This window comes from Bombus impatiens, unplaced genomic scaffold (genome assembly GCF_000188095.3).
Source record: "Bombus impatiens unplaced genomic scaffold, BIMP_2.2 scf_0362, whole genome shotgun sequence".
Taxonomy (NCBI): domain Eukaryota; kingdom Metazoa; phylum Arthropoda; class Insecta; order Hymenoptera; family Apidae; genus Bombus; species Bombus impatiens.
This window is the reverse complement of record NT_176781.1, coordinates 178,581-196,498: the sequence shown is the minus strand read 5'-3', so window position 1 is coordinate 196,498 and position 17,918 is coordinate 178,581. Positions and strand designations below refer to the sequence as shown.

Genomic DNA, 17,918 nt, shown 5'->3' with positions numbered 1-17,918 from the left:
CGGATGAAATTAGTATTTAACGGAAAAATGTCTATGTGTTTACGGATATCGAAGCATCGAACGATACTAGCCACTATCAACAGGAAATGTCGTGTCGATCGATCCGATAAATAAATAGAAATCTTATTTATTGTTTCATATTTTCGATTTATAAATTCAATAGGATCAAAGCGTCGTGTGTCTAAATTTTTGAACTTGAATATTCGACGCGAATAAAATACCTATCTTCGAGTGTTTTCAAACGTTAAAAGAATTAAACGTCGACATTATCACAGGAAATAAGTTTAGGTATTAGATGACTTTAGATAAGTATAGATACTATTATACTGTCTCCTGTACTTATCTGCTTTACAGCAAAATAATACACTCGAACCATTTTTTCACTGATTATCGTCGGCCTTTCGATCGTTTCTTTATTTTCATGGTCGAAGCTTCGCGCCACGAAAATGTTTCATCTGCGACGAGACAGGTAAGCAGAAGGTAGAAACGATACAATACGTGAAATAATCGCGCAACGTCATAAAACCGAATTGTAAAGCCGGGCCATTATTGACAGACCGAAAGCACAAACTGATTAAAGCGGTTTGCCGGGTTTATCGCGTTAAAGTACCGCGATTAAATGGCCAGTTAATTGTTCCGTGTAACAATCCCTAATAGAACGATAATAATCGTCTATCTGAAAAAAAGCAATCGCATAACGATTAGCGACCGGGAACGATAACGATTGACTTTTTAAAAATTTCGTAACAAGCTCATGACAGTCGAGGTATACGGAAAACTCTTGTAGTTACAACATTTCACCATTATTAGTTCTGTTGAGAAAATCACTTTTAAAAACTTGGGGTGATCTCCTGCTACACTTTCCTAACATTTTTGTAACTTTATTGGAAATTTTCATTTCCGAAATGTATATATTTGTGTATGTAAGTAAGTTGGTGCAAGAAGCGCCGATGTCGTATCTTCGTAAATCGCAAAAATGAGAAAAATTGCAATTATTAAAAATAAACTATTGTATATTCTGTATAAAAAACGAGGATTTCCAGTTCTATCCAGAAACGACTGTAACAGCGTTCGTACATGCAATGTAAGAATTTTACGTAAAATAAACTTTCTCCAAAAATGATCAAAGCCAACGTAGGAAACGCAAACAACCTAAGTTTTAATTCTCTCTTTCCGTGTTAGAAGAGAAGTTCGACACAGCAGGAACTCCTGTGTGAGGAATTATTTGGACATGAATTTTCCAACGTTTTCTTGTATCCATCTCTACGTACAAATACCTAGACTTTATAAAGCTGATATTGGTACTCGTTGCAGCAAACCACAGATATATTTTCGTATATCTAACAACCAGACTGGACTGCTTATACGTTTTTTTAAGAATTTGAATGTAGATTACATGCGATATACAGGGTGGTTGGTAACTGGCGATACAAGCGGAAAGGGGGTGATTCTAGGCGAAAAAAGAAGTCGAAAATATAGAATAAAAATTTTTCGTTTGGGGCTTTGTTTTCGAGAAAATCGACTTTGAATTTTCGCTCGGTACGCGTACGGTACGTTACAACGTCACTGTAGATCGTTGTCTCGATAGAAAAATAAAAAAAAAATTTTTATTCTATATTTCCGACTTCATTTTTCGCCTAGAATCACCCCCTTCCCGCTTGTACCACCAGTTACCAACCACCCTGTATATTATATTTGGCCCGATCATCGTACTACGGGTTATGCCCGTAATATTTACGTTTGGTACGATCATCGTACTACTGGCTATGCCCGCAGTTGTAGGTTAAGGGGTTATTGAGGCGAAACCATTAATTAAGGACTAATATTTCGTTGATGCAACGTTCGATTTGTGGTTTCCTAGAACGCGGACATTTATCAAACTTTATACTTTTATGATACGATGAAGACGACGAATAGAGTTAAAGATATAGCTCGCTAACAATTATTAATGATCGAAATTGCAGTTCAATTAATTACGTACGTGAATATTATATTTTCGTTATACTTTATATACAGGGTGGTTGGTAACTGTTGGTAACTATATTTTCGACTTCTTTTTTCGCCTAGAATCACCCCCTTTCCGTTTGTACCACTAGTTACCAACCACCCTGTATAAAAATATGCGAAATACCCAAAGCAAGATATATATTCGTTATAATATTTGAAAGATCAAATAATTCGGATTTTTAACTACTTTGATTTTTACGCGATCGATAGGTCGCTTTCTAGATAACCGCGAGTATTTTGTATGGAAAAAGTGAAAGAAACAGAACGAAATAGAAAGTCGAGTAATAGACGTGTTTCTCGTCGAATTTTACGTATTGTCAGAGATAAATCCGAGTGCCGTGGACGAAGAAAAAATTCGCGTAATTTTCTACAAGATTAAAAGACTAAAAAACGTAGTGCCAAACGGGATAAGCGAGCGTTCTTGATTAAACGATATGAAAGTAACGTCACGATGACTTAATATCGTGGTATTGCGCTGGAAATACCGAGAAGTCAAGCGGAGCGCGTTGACCCGGCAAAATGCAGCAATTCGATCGTGGGTAATTTGTAACCAGGTCAACGTAAATGTACCTTTCCACCTACCATTCTCTCTACGAAGTCGAGTATCGATAACTGTCTCGTTTTTCACTCGGCACACGATCCGATCCGCTTTATCGATCAATTCATAATTCGTAATCGCATTACATTAACGTTAATAAACCTAGATCGAGTTGTTTCAGATATTACATAACGTTTGCTGTCGTATAATATTTGACTTTATAACTTTCGAAACTCTTATATTTATATATCAATGGAAATAGTCTGCCGTATATTTAACGAGATTAAATTCTTACGCAGTAACAAAACGAATTAACTTGGACAAATGTTACTCCTAATTCGATATTCGATGCAGGGATTAAAAAGGAATATCCTCTTTGGGATCGATCAATGGAAGAGATTGAGATCGGTTAATAGAAAAGAAGAACAGTTCTAAACGAATCAAATCGATGTTAAGTCCGAGGTTAGATCGACCAAGAGTAAGTAAATAACGTTGAACTTCTGTTCAAACATTCGACCCCGTGTGTCCAATTCACACAACCATCGTTCTATTATCGTTTCCTATCTTCTATGATAAGAAATTCCGAATATCCTGGGAATCTACGAAATGTACTAAAAAAAAATTTTAGGAACGCAATCTTGAATTTATTTAAAAAATAAATAAAACATGTCACGAGAACCCTTCTGATCGCAAGAATTTAATATCATTGATATTATTATTGAAGAAAATTCTACCAAAAGACACCTTTCAATTTTTCTTACATTTCGGTACACTACATTTTGCGTAAACAACACAATGATACCTATACTTTTCTATACCTTTGAATCTATACCAATCTATACCTTTGAAAAATAGCAGAAAATATTAAAATAATAAAATATCAAAAATAATAATAAAAATCACTATTTCATCGACACGTCGACATTTCGTTGCGTTTCATGCACGCTCCGATTGCCTCTCGAACCTTAGCAACGAACGATCAATGTTGCCCCTTAAAGTATGTAACCACCTGCATCTCCGTGCAATCTCGGACACGGGTCGACTGTGAACTGAATAACACGCAAAGACGTGAGAAAGCACAACGTTAGCACGCAAAGACAGTGACCAACCAGGAAAACAAACGAAGAACAATATAGTGCATTACAGAGTTGGCACGCTGATTGTGCAACTGGCAAGAGTTATACATTTACTCAAGCTTGAAACGCCTACCGGTTGCTTACTCGGCTAGATTGTTCGCTTTCTCGAACTCTATGGGCTGCGACGATCGGCCGCGATCCGCGGGACGTGAAGAGGAGTTACAGGCGTATCGTTGGAAACGCATTTTTGCATACGAAACGCATCAGCGTTCTCTGGCATCCGGAAGGTGGATCGTAACGTAAGGAGCAGCATCGATTGCGCGAGTATGCCCGAGAATGTTTCGCATCGAAGACTCTGTTCTCTCTCTTCTCGTTCCACGGTGTTCGAATGCGAACAACGGTTCTGCAATTTTAGTTTGGTACGTTGTCTTTCGTTTCGTCGAAGGCTTTTTATTTACACAATTCCACGCGTGATTTTTTATGAAAATTTTTTATGAATAGAGATTGTACCGTCTACATCGACGATATACGTATGAAATTTTCTGTTACTTGGCTGGGTAATTTTATTTTATTTTATTTATCTAATTCGATTGTTTCGAAATTGGATTCTAATAAAATGCGATGCAAATATAAAACTTTGCATCAGTTAGATAGGCAATTTTATTTTATTATACGAAGATAAAAATGTTTATGAAATCCAGTTGTCTCGTAATTGAATACTAATGAGTCGTAAAGAGTTGAATTAGTAAAATCTAGAGAAGTTGGGTGAACCAAGAATCTAGCTCAATTCTATGTCAGTAATTTGAACTAAACTTGAACTTGGGTGTTTGATCAAATATTGAGTATCGATATTCTAACAAATTATAGTATTCTAATCTCAACTAATAACTATTAAACGTACTTGTCGTTGCATCTTCGACATCCGAAGTTCAGTCGCCTGTTCTAATTATTTATACCAAATTTCCATTATTAATTCCACAATGTAATGATAACAACGATCAGAAATTATTCGAGAAGAGCTGCTCTTTTAACGCTATGTAAAGGTATCTCATTTTACGTTTACGTTATAATGATAGTTCATTTTATTTTCCATTAATTTACCTTTACTCCGGAACTAAACTGTTTTCATTTACAAACGCAATTTTCATCGAAGGCCTCGTGCCTTTTTCAAAGCACGTTACTCAGGGCCCGTTTCACAAATAGGTAAATTACCTACTATATTCGTACTCCTAACATAAGCGTGATTGCGTTTCCCCCCGTGGTCACGGCGTTTCGGAATAATGAGTACAAAAAGCTGAAACACCGTGCTGTGTAATGACTTTCTCGAGTTTTTCGTTGGCCGACTGTGATCTCATACGCTTGGAATTACAAAGGCACGATATTATTGTAGCCAGCCTCTGGTACGAGCAAATGCAACCTCTCCGAGATTCGAATCTCAGTTTATAATGGAGCTGGTCGAGCGCTTGAAAGACGCTATAGTGTTAGAGATTTTACTTACAAGAACGCATGCTGTCTGATATTTTATATGTGTCAGCGATGTCTCGGAGAACGATTGTATCCAAACAACGAGCCTAATTTTCACTGTAATTTATTTATCCTTGTAAATTGTCGTGTAAGCAATTCTTCTAATTTAGACTTGTACGCGGTTTTAATACTTTCGCAATTGAGAGTCGTTTGGAGCGGAATAAATCGGAAACCGATTGCCGTACAGTACTGTCTCTAATACGTAGTTAGGAGAGGTGTAAATATAAAAATTTGTTTCATAACATCCTGCTCGTAATCACTGATCCAGAGGTATTTCAATTTAACAGACGCGTATAATATCGATTACAGAAGCTTGACGCGTGTTACTTAATTTGTACGTGTCTAATTTTATTTTGTAAAAATCGTACGCGATGAATGAATACGAATTAAAAATTACAGTGTGTATCCTAAATCGTTAGAATCGTCTATGGCCCAACGCACAGTGCGGCATGCAATGAACAAAAATGAAAATAATCATTGTTCGATTTTGATCTTATTATTCGATGATAAAGTCAGCCTGTATGTAATATAAATTTAAAGAAAATCTCGCAAATATCGATAGAGGATTAGTAAAAATCGATCGTACGTCAAAATCTGATCACTTGAAAATTAGCTCGCTCGTTGTACATTCTCTTTCGTCAATTCTTGTCAAATAGCGTACGTTATATCTTAAACACGGAGAATTTGGGCAAAAATGTCCTTCTTTCTTCGAAGAACAATTTTAAAAACTCATCCGAACCATCCTGTAATTTTGATTGTCCTGTATCAAGAAGTTATTGTATTACACTGCTATATAATTTTCATCCGCCACGAACTACTAGCCCGAATGTTATCTCTTTAACGAAATTCGTAATCGCGAGTTGATCGAAGACTGGATTTCTGACCACGCCTATTCCAAGAAAATTTTCAAAGCTACGCAAAAGCTCCGTTCTTCGCTAAATGTCGACGCAATATCTGGCAGAATAGAAGCGTGAGATAAACGATTCCTGCGTGACACTTAAGAAAAGTATTTTTTTCAAAATTGAAAAGATCGTTCCCGACATCGGCGATATTTACATAAACGTCACTGTGTATGGTTAGACAAATAAATAAATATTCAAGATATTTCAACCGTGGCAGGTAGTAGGGAAAACGCTAATAAAGATTTCATGAGCAGACTTTTACTCACGTCGGATCCACTGATATGACGTTTCAGGAAAATTGCACATTATATGCATTTTTAATCTTCGTCTCGAATCTTCGCTCAAACGCCGTACAGTGGTACGCGAGAACGGAGCTCGCGAACGTCGCCTGCGAACGCGCGAACCTGTTCCGCGAACGTGGCTACCTTTGATTTTCATCGCGAATCCTCGTGCAAATGCCGGCACTGTGCGACGATACTGTGTGCCTCTTTAAGGCCACAGGAAGAGATACTTGTATTTTATCTTAATCTTTCAGTGTGATAACTAAATGTACACACGTCTATGTATATTCCTGAAGACGTTAAAAAAGTATCATCCTTTACAATAGAAAATCGCGAACAGAATTTTCAAGTTCATCTATACCTGTGCACGCTATTTCTCCGCATTTTTTGAATTCCCTTTAAGTAGCATAATTTCACATCGGCGCTATATTCGTTAATTACTTTAAACATATTCAAAAACTATCCGTAGGAGGGTCCAAACTGCTCGAAAACATCGATTTCTTCCACATAGCCGCGTTCCTATAATTCTCAACGATGCGAAATGGAGCGCCCAGTGATTTCGCGGCGAGATATCGTGGAATAGGTCGCGAAGGGCGCACGAGGGGATATCCAATCTCGCCACGAGGCTTCAGCAGATAGGTTGCTCGGACACCCTGTAGACGCGGGTGCTCGCACTGTTCACACTGCCGAGCCGGGGTCAGACTTCTCTCTCGGTTTGCTTTCATCCTGAGAACTGGTTTCGCTGGCGTCGCGTCGCATTGCGCTCTCTGTCCCCGCCCTTCTGTGTTCCCTCCTCGTCCCTCTTTGGAAATCACGATTGAATTACCCTGGAGGAAAAAGTAGCCAGCTCCGCTGTTATTTGTACTGTACGCGGTTGCGTTAATAGACAATCTGGACTAGGCCAGAAGAAACCACCGTGAACTCGCGAGCAAACGGTATTGCCCTTAATGCGGCATAACAACTTTTGCCTCACTTTCTTCATCTAACGGATGATCGTCTCCTCGCCAAGTATCGGCATCGTTGGTGCAAGTGATACATGGACAAGTCATACTGTCGTTCAGGTATTAAAGTTTGTGCGTTCGAAGAGCAGAGACGATTGGAGATGTTGCAGTAGCTGGCGAAAATATCTGGACATTTACATGGATATCTTTTATCGGTATATTACGTGTGTCGTAAGGAACTTTTGAAAATTACCACTTGTTTCATTAAATCGGTGCTTGCAGGATATGAGTAATAATTTCTTTCGCGTGAATAAAATTTTCGGGAATTCCGAAGCTGGTAGAATTCTGCAACTTCTTTTCCAGGATTTTCTAAACGCTTGGATTTTATGAAACACGTACGATTCCAAAGTTTTGGCTGGTAGTGTGCATAAGTGTGTATAAGTGGAGATAAGAAAGTTCGTGCAGGAGCGTGCAACGTTAATCTAGAATTGTTTGTTCCATCGTAGCATATTTAAAAATATTCTATACAATATGCGATCCATTGTAGAAAGGCTACAGAAGAAGGACACGATAAAATCGATCGCGTTAATTAATCTGGCGTTATCAAAATTCTCTCTTTATTTCATTTTGAACTGAAACATATATTTTTTCACAATTTAAACTATTATTCGTCGTAATATTGGAATATTGTTTGTATAGCAATTATACTTCCTTCCTATCTTTAGTTATTTTACATTAAAATATTGCTTCTTAGCCTCGAAGTGACATTAAAATCAACAAAAATGTTTTCACGAAGCTTTTTCCCTGTCAGTTTCGAACGTTGTCTATAATTTGAAATGCAAAATATTTCCATAAAATACGTACAACAACTAAACACAGGTACATCGATGCATCAACGTTTTCATTTTCGATATTAACGTATCTCTTTCACCATGTACAAGTAATCATTACAATGACGAAATCGTCTCGGCGTGTCGCGAGCAAGAATCAACGATATTGCAAAATTGTCGTAAAATCGAGGTAGGAGTTATAATTGTAAATCCGACAGTGCAAACATGACAACAGCGATAAGAAGTTTCGTAAAGGAACGCCTTTACGAGACTGGGGAAGAGAAATTCCTGGTAAAGCGATAGCGTAAATTTGGGGGATATGGAAGGATTCAAGTACAAAGTGTATACGACGCGTTCCAGATTTCGATCGTTGAGTCAACGAGGTTTCCTTGATTTCAAGGTAACGATAGAGGTGACTTAGCTACGTCACGATGAGATTCCACCTACATGAAACACGTGCGACGAGTTTGTTCTTCCACGGCGAATGCTCGATGGACTGAAGTCGAGCTTGCGGATACGTACGCGTAGTGGATTCTACTGACAATTACGTAATCATATGCAATCGTGCAAGTGTATATGGAATATACAGTCAGCCACAAAAGTTTGCATATACTCCTTCAAACGTAATAACAGAATGGACAATATTTAATATTTAATGGTAATATTAAACGCTGACAATATATTCCACTGACTTTCGTATCAGTTTCGTAAATTTTCTGTCGACTGACCTTAGATACATTTTAAAGAACACCAATGTACATTTACATATCATGTACGTACATATATTTACATATTGCGCAATATGTATATACAGGGTGGTTGGTAACTGGTGGTACAATCGGAAAGGGGATGATTCTACGAGAAAAAAGAAGTCAAAAATATAGAATAAAAATTTTTCGTTCGAGGCTTTGTTTACGAGAAAATCGACTTTGAATTTTCGCTCGGTACGCGTGCACTTTATCGCGTCTCGTTATAACGGATCTCACTGTAGATCGTTGTCTCGATGGAAAAATGAAAAAAAAAATTTTTCTATTTTATATTTTCGACTTCTTTTTTCGCCTAGAATCACCCCCTTCCCGCTTGTACCACCAGTTAAAAACCACCCTGTATATGCAGTATTACAGAAACTTTAACTCCGGTAATTTTGTCGACGTCAAATTTTACATTCGTTAAACGTAAATATATTCTAAAAAATAGCACAATATGTTACGATGCCTTTGCCAATGTTTTCCGATATTCCTGGCATCGAATTGTGTATTAATTGTATATTAAATCTAAATATTTGCAGTTATGTGGGAGGATTCCTTTACAGGAATAGTAAGTTACAAAAGTGTACGTACACCTGTTGCGCTTACACGGAGTCATAGAAAAGTAGAGTATAAGTGCTCTATAGGCATCGATAATGGGCTAAAGGCCAACCGATAAAATTAAACTAAGACTTTTGTGCTAGAGTGTGTGTATGCGTCTGTGCCTATACACCGTTTCGTGAGCGTAGAATCGCAAAATGTTAAGAAAACCGAGTAAGAACGATGGTTATTCGCAAGACACACCTACTAATTGTCGAATACGATCACGAATAAGACGACAGTCAATGATGACGAAGGCCGATTAGTCATTGATGACTATCATCGATTCGATTTAAAACGTTTGCTAGGATTTTCGAAACGTCGACGGCTCGTCATCGGAAATACATCCACGCTGGTTTATCGCATGCGGAATGAAGATAAAACGCAATTAGACGTAATTAGAATGCAGACGAAGACTAGTGGTTAGCAGTCTAATGCGGAAAAAATAACTGTACGTATCTGACGTTAAAATTCCTTGGAACAATGCCGTTCAGCTTAAACTTTCTTTATCTTTCTTCGCAGAACACGGAAGTCGCGCGGAACAAGCGTACTAATTGCAATAAATTATTGATCTAATTTAACAGCAGATAGGGTGGTAGAAAATAAAACGGTTTCTATGTAACTGCACGACTTTACGTCCTTCGTGGAAGAATGGTCATTGTAGATAGTAAAACTTGTGACACTGAAACGGTAGGACGTTTGGTAATCGACACACGTAGTCAACTATAAGCTCAGAAAGCTCTATAGATAGAACTGTAGAAATCATGAGGCTCGATATGACACTCAATCTCCAATCGATAGAAATAACTAGGGAAGCTGGACGAGCCAAAGTACTAAAGAAGTCATGATACTAGACAAACGAAGATAGTACTCGACAGTTAGAAGGCGGAACCAGAAATAGGGACTCTTAAAGTCATTAGGATTCTTGAGACCCACGAGACCTTCGTGGTCATTAGGATTTCCGAGGTCAGTGAGATCTTCCATCGTCGCAGTCGTTCGGATAATTGACCCTACAGTAGCATAATTGAAACTCCGGATTTGCCATTAGAATTCTCAACGTCAATCGAACCTCTGAACTCTAACTCTGAGGGACTTTCGTACATCCAAGGTTTCGGAGATCGGCTCGTTTCTCTAACGCATCTCAGAGACCTTGAGACTGTGACATTTTTGGAACTCCAAGATCTAGAAACTGTAATATTTCTGGACCTCTGTGACTCTACAGGATTCTGAAAATCCTTAAACTTTTGAGACTCTAATAAATCTTTGAATCCCACGGCATCGAGCCTCGTAGAAATTCGCATAACCCGGATATAAACATCGTAACCGATGGTGCCTCCTGATGCTCACATATACATTGGCTGAATAGAATTTAATGACTTCGGTATTATGTATATTAATTCTAAACAAGCTTGAGAATTTCTACATTATATTCAATGAGTTCAAGATTACATATATCTAGGCTGAACGGTTTCCAGGTCTCCTCCATTGAGTCTATGCGGCTCTAATTTACCAACAGCAATTGGAGCTTTTGTAAAATAAAACACAGCGATAAAAAGGTACTTATTGAAAGAGAAAGCCATAAGCTTCGTATTCGAAAGTGTGAAATGTCATTACTATATAAATTCTATCTATATAAATTCTATCTATCTATATAAATTCAGAGATTTATAGCGCGCTTCCAAAGTAATCCGATTCTAGTTTATTTTAAATCGATCTTCGCACGTTTACCCGAATCGTTAGAAAATCGATTTGCTTCGTTGCTGTGGCAGCCCTTCGGTTTCCAGTTTCTACAGTTTCTCGACAGAAAATATTGAAAAAAATATAAATGGACGAGTATCGAAACAGCAGAACACGCGAATTAAACGATCTGTCGTCGGACATCGAAAGTCGCTTAAACAAAAACGTACGGCGCAGGAATATCCCGGTGATCGAATAATTCTGGTGTGGAAACCACGCAACAGGGAAACTGCCTGTAACGTCCGACGAAATAACAGTTTTCGTAACGAATCGTGATACTGTATGGTACGGTTGGTAAGTTTTTGTCAGCAGGTTTAATTTATATGCGGCAGACTGCGCGATGCGTTGTCACGCGGAATAAATTACGGCCGCGTTTTACACGCGCTGCTGAAAGCTCGGCAATGATCCCTTAATGGGCGTCACGACAGAGTAAAAAGTTCGCTAGTCGCTTCGGAGTTAGTTCAAGTGGCGATAATTGAACAGCTTCGAGCGAATCGTTCTTGATTGAAGGATACGTTTCGTTGCCGCTCCTTAGTTTCTCTCGCTGCACACGTTTAATCTAATTCCATTGATATTTTACCACAAATCATCGGATACACCTAGAAATTACCATACGGCAAAGTAAAGCTTCGAGTCGCACAACTCAGATTTGCGTAACTAATAATTTCGTCTTCCTGCATATTTTACCTTGCAATTCCAATACAAGCGAATAATCGACAAATTTAAAGAGGACGTGGATGAACGAACACTTGCACAATTCTATAAGAATTTTTATAGTATTATTTATTTTTATAGTACGATCATTGAATTAAGAGCAACTTTTTTTTAACGACCACGTGTATACCTATAATACTATAAATTAAGTCGTTCTTGGTTACTGAAATTGTTACTAAAATAAACGATCGCGTACATGACCGGCTCAGCAGGTAAAGTAATGCTAGGTACACGAGTACACGATTAATTTTCAATTCTTATAAATCTTCTATATAAACAATAGTAAATTTAAAACACAGTATTTATGACATCCCATTCGCAAAATTGCAAAATTATACAACTCGTCTCATTTGCCAATTCGCTAATATTATTAATTGGTAAGTGATCGTACGCGAGAGCCCCTGAATTGCACAATCAAAGATATAAATACATATTGTCCTCTTTTAGAACGCGAAAGTAACAGTTGTCAAAACTATGTTGTCACTTTCGTCGGAATGGAATAAGGCCAAGAGACACAAAGGACATACGAGAAACGGATGTTCTCTCTTACGTAATGATTTAACCTTTCCTTACTTTATAGCTACGTTTATCATCCCTGGACGTTACATACTCAACGGCAAGCACAATCCTCTGAAGCCTACTTTCATAGTGAAAAGCAACGCTTCGTATACGCGACGGATTAAGGAAGACGTACAACAACATATGGAAGCTTCGCGTATATCGCGATAACGATGAAGGAATAATCCCCTGTCGTACAGCGTATTCTAAAGTCCAGATACCTATATTCGTAACCCTAGGTGTAATTCCACCAGTCAACGGAAAAGTATGCTATCAATGTTAGTCTATTGGATATTCTGCATTTATTATGAGTTGTTGCAGCGTCTTGAGACGGTAGCCATCGATTAATCGTTACACGGTTGTCCTCGTAGTCGTTCTCTATACGTCGAGACTTTTGCCTCCACCGGTCGTGTCACACGCCATTCGATTCGTGCGTGATTCGGTTTCCAACGTAGGCGAAAGTGAGATCTAGCGCGATCAAGGTTAACGATGCCGATCAATTACCGGTATAATTAATCAGCGAGCACCGAATCGCGTGGCGGATGTACGCGAGGAATGCCAACTATTTTCGCTGATCCAGCTTCCGTATGTTTCGATTCATCGGAGATTCGTCGAAAAAGACGTTACGAGCATTTAATACACATAAAAACTAATGATGAAACTAACATGAAAACTAATGAAAAATACGCAAACTAATGATAATGATTTTCTACAGTGCGCGCGTATCTTCAATTCTACATTTTTGTCCACGTTTTTCTGGAACATATTATTGAATTATACATTTATATAATATTACGGCTTTTCTTGTCTCGTTAACCGACCAACCATAATCGCCACTCCTACCGCGTCCATTTCCGTGCCCCTTTGCTAATTGACCGCTGCACGACCCAGGTAGGTTTTCTCTACAGGGTGTATAAGAGAGTTCAAAGACAAAGAGTCTTCGACGTAACCTAAGAAGCCGTAACTTTCGGATTTACAAAGCCTTTTATGCCCTTTAACAATACCTTCTTAAAACATACGTTCAATTTCAATTTCTCTTGGACACGTTAATCAAGAATTAAGAACTTTCTTGCTTCTTTTAGTGGATATATCAAAAGGTAAAGTTTGTCCGCGTAACTTTAAAAGACTACGCACCAATCTACCCGAGGCTTTAACGCTTTACGAATTATAAAAATGTAACTTTGAAAAATATGGATAACGCCTAAGACGTTGCACACGTTCGTCCATTAACTTTCGTAAAGAATTTGAATTTTAGCGAACCGCTTTGATACTATTCTACACGAACAACACTCTAATAAATCTCTAATAAATTACCAAATATTTATATAACTATAGTCAACAATACATACTATAGTCACAATCTCGTATATCCTTGCAAAAGTACATTAAAACTCACAAGTACATGTACAAACGTAAAATAAACATAAATAAGAAACGCAAGTGCAAACTAAAGGTACATAAAATCGACCGATTGGCTGTTTCCCTTGTAAGAGATATACACTACGCACGCGGCTCGTGCTCCAATTTTGGTTGCACGCTCGAGATGTAATAAATACAATTCGAAAGTAGAACGCCTTGAACCCTATAGTTACGACTACTAGCGAGTCGTTGGAACTAGTTTCTGCTTGCACGGAAAATGGGACAAAACGTTGTAACGTTCAATTTACGTTGGCTCGTTGGTCTTGCTCTCTAAAGTGCAAACACTATCCAGTAAGTCGCCGGGAATTGGACTATTAGCTAATTCCAGTGCTTTGGGGTTGTACTACGGAACGAGAGTGTATATCGCGGTACGAATTGAGTTGAAAGTCGAGGTTTGTGAAAGGTGCAGCTCTATAACGTATTGGATAAGCTTCGGGTTATTTATTGTTATTAATACGACTCGTGCACTTCCGCTTGTAACTATAGAGACACTGATCGATTTATGGCAGCGGTATGTCAGTTTTATCAGAGTGTATAAATTAACGACGAATCACTCGTTCGAGAGAGAAATTCTTGTGGAATCACCGGTCGATAAATCTAAATTACCTATTAAAAAACACAGCAGTAGTATATTTTATTATTTGCTGTATACTACTGCGTCGAAAGTTTTCCTATCGGTTTAGACGATTTTTCTTAACCGTCATTTAATTGAAAAATTAAAAACTCTGAAAAGTCTGTCGAGTAACGAAATAATTCTGTAAGAATTTGTCGATTACGAATGCCAGTTTTATCGTTGCATACCGATACGCTAATTTGTATCAAACAATTAAAGTTAAAACGCGACTTATCAAAAATAACCAGGTGCCCGGATATTTTTCAACGCGAATATATATGATATTCTACGTGAAATAATTTCACGACCGCGTTTACTCGAAACGTAGGATTCAAACACACGTTCGAATGGGAAAGAGAAATACATTGAAAGACATATTTAAATAACAAGACACGTGTTTGAACATCTTCAAAAGCATATGTATTTGAATGGCAGAAGACAGGTTGAAACATCTTGGAAAACATATTCAAGATAATATTGTACCTACATAACGAAACACAAAATGAGTCAGAAAAATATGAGTAATTCGGTTAGGAATCTTACGAAACAGTGAACAAATTGAGACTAACCAATCAATAAGACGTTCCATCCATGACTAATGGCTACAAATCACGTTCTGCTACACTGTGAAGATTGACCAAACGATAACTTCAATAATCGCAAACTATCATTCCTTCAATCATATAACGATTGCGTTCAATCCAATGAATCAACTTCCTACGACCAACAAATGAATTATTCGACAAAATATTCCATTTGCTTATATTGTAATATAGAGTTTGTAAAAAGGAATCCGATGGTATATACGTGACCACATGTGATCCAACAAATTCTCAACTTACGAGTCGAGCGAGCGAGATCGGTGACGGTGAGTCAAGCTCGCATTCTTCCAAGTACGATCACCTCTGATTTTATTTCATTGCTCGATGCGCTCGCAGGACCTCCTTATACGTGCATACGCCTCTAAACATAAACCCAAGTCGTGTTTCTCTGTCCCACGAGAGAGAGTTCCATTCACCACTTTGTGCGCGCGCGTGACAATCGCGCTCCACCGATTTAATTTCGGTATACATCGTGTTTTTGCCTGTTTACTCGAATCTGGGGCACGTTGTTTCGACCTTTTTAAACCTCCATTGTTTGCCTCGATGGAGAGATTGTGCGTTTTTCATTTTAATTTCGCACATGTAATTTCGCGCGCGCAACTTTTACGAAGGTTGAAATTATCATAGATCTCAGATTCTAGATTTTAGATTATAGAAATTATACCAAGACGTGGGAATTGCGGTATCTCTAAAAATTCTTTGCTTCGTTCGCGTAACTTCGAGCTTTCGAAATCTCAACTCGAGGCAACCTGTTCCAAAGCCACCAATTGTACGCGATACAAAATTCGCGAGTTAATCACCACGGTGGAGATTAGGATTAACCTGCTATAATCGAGTTCTTCTTTGCTTGTAAAAAGAACTTGCCGCTCGTTCTAGTTCTGTTTTTTCTCAGAAGAGAGAAATAACGATTATCGTTTGCTATAAACGATCGTTAGTAAAACATAGATATCATTCACTTGCGCTTATTATCCGAGTACTATACGATATATCGATGTTAGTCGCTACACTTGTACTCACGCTACTCTGACACATAGGTCTTTTGTATTTCAAAATTGCGTAACAATACAACGAGTTAATTTCCTCATTTTATGCAACAATATATCTAAGCTCGTGTCAGTTTAACAAGAAACATGTCACGCTGATCCGAACGTACTAAAACGTGCATCTACGCCTCTTCCAGCCACAGAGTTAATTGCACGGGGCCAATTAACGTGGCATAGCGACATTTTGCGCAAACGACTCCGGTGACATCGGATAATAGTTTCGTCGAGGTTTTGTGAACCTGTCGCGTTGCAGGTAGGTAATTTAACGCTGCTCGATTCAGAAGCGCTTTCCGCTTGCGACATCGCGGTCGCGCTGGCGAGGCTGGAAAGTTTCCCTCTGACTAAAAACCTCGACTGCCAAGGAAACGTCCATAAGCGATGAAAGATGTCGGTGGAAGCACCGATACTTGATCTGAGTTCTAACGAGCCAAAGGCGAACGCGTGAGGAATAGGACGTTGAAAATGCAGTTTGGAAAGTAAACGCTGTACGTTAAAATCGAACTTGCTGGATTAACCCCGTAAAGAATTTTGATCCGAAAACGTAAACAAACTATTATACAGGGTGGTTGGTAACTGGTGGTACAAGCGGAAAGGGGGTGATTCTACGCGAGAAAAGAAGTTGAAAATATAGAATAAAAATTTTTCGTCTGAGGCTTTGTTTTCGAGAAAATCGACTTTGAATTTTCGCTCGGTACGCGTCCACTTTACCACGCCTCGTTATAACGAATCTCACTGTAGATCGTTGTCTCGATGGAAAGTTTCTAGGGTAACGTTAAAGAAGAAGATGAAAGTGTATTCTTGGAATATTAAATATGGTACGATGAATTATAATTACATATAATATCGAATATTGACTAGTATCGTTAAGTTATAGCGATTAGAGTGGTTTACATTAAATTTCAGTTATTATAATAACGATAATTATTTATATAAGACGTTAGTTTACGCTACTTTTCAATTAGATTTCCACAACAAATTTCCTGCACGTGAAAAAGAGAAAGTTACTTAATTTTAGAAGATTGAATTTTAATTCCTGTTCCTACCTCTTATACCATAGATATCATTTATTAACTCTTAAATGTAATCTTCAATTAACTACGGTAAAATGGAAATACGTTAATTCTGTTTCATAACTGGTTTCTTAACAAGTTTTAAATCTAAACCTATACATAAATTGTAATTATAGTGCTCAAGATAATCGAAGATTACCGAGGTAGAAATTCGAAGAAATTGTAGTATTTTATAACTTTTTTCGTCTCCAATTTATACACACGGCGCGCTTCTATATCAATTATTATAATTTTCGGTACATCGACAGAACGATAACTTAACATCGGGCTCGCACTATTACATATTAATTCACCGCTTGATCCTTGATGGGTTAATAAATATGTTGTCGAGTGACAGAGATAATGGGGTAGTTTGTAGGAAAGATGTTTATGGAAAGACTAACGGGGTGAAGGTTATGGTAGTTAAGATACAGCGTCGGTGAGTAAGTCGGAGTTGTTAGGAACTCGAAGGAGGAAACTCTAAGTATGTCGATGAATAACACTTTTGGAAAGCAGCTAGTTCGAAGAAATTCTTCTTCGACCGACGATCATTGTTCCATGCAATTAGCATTTATGATTTCTACTATCCTTGGAACGAGAACTGCTGATTAATTATACGCATGCTGTGAATGAATGCTCGTGTGCGAGTTTAACAATAGAGAAATAATTAGACCTTATATTATAAATAATACGAAGCGTAAAGAGTACTGTAATGCAAGCTATATAGGGTGGTTGGTA

At 38.0% G+C, this 17,918-nt stretch overlaps 1 protein-coding gene across 1 annotated transcript in view; it reads right to left on the bottom strand.

Annotated features, from left to right (window-relative positions):
* LOC100745017 (plastin-2) overlaps window positions 1-17,918 on the bottom strand; it is a 45,732-nt gene that overhangs the window by 7,911 nt on the left and 19,903 nt on the right. The gene's annotated exons all lie outside the window — the stretch shown is intronic.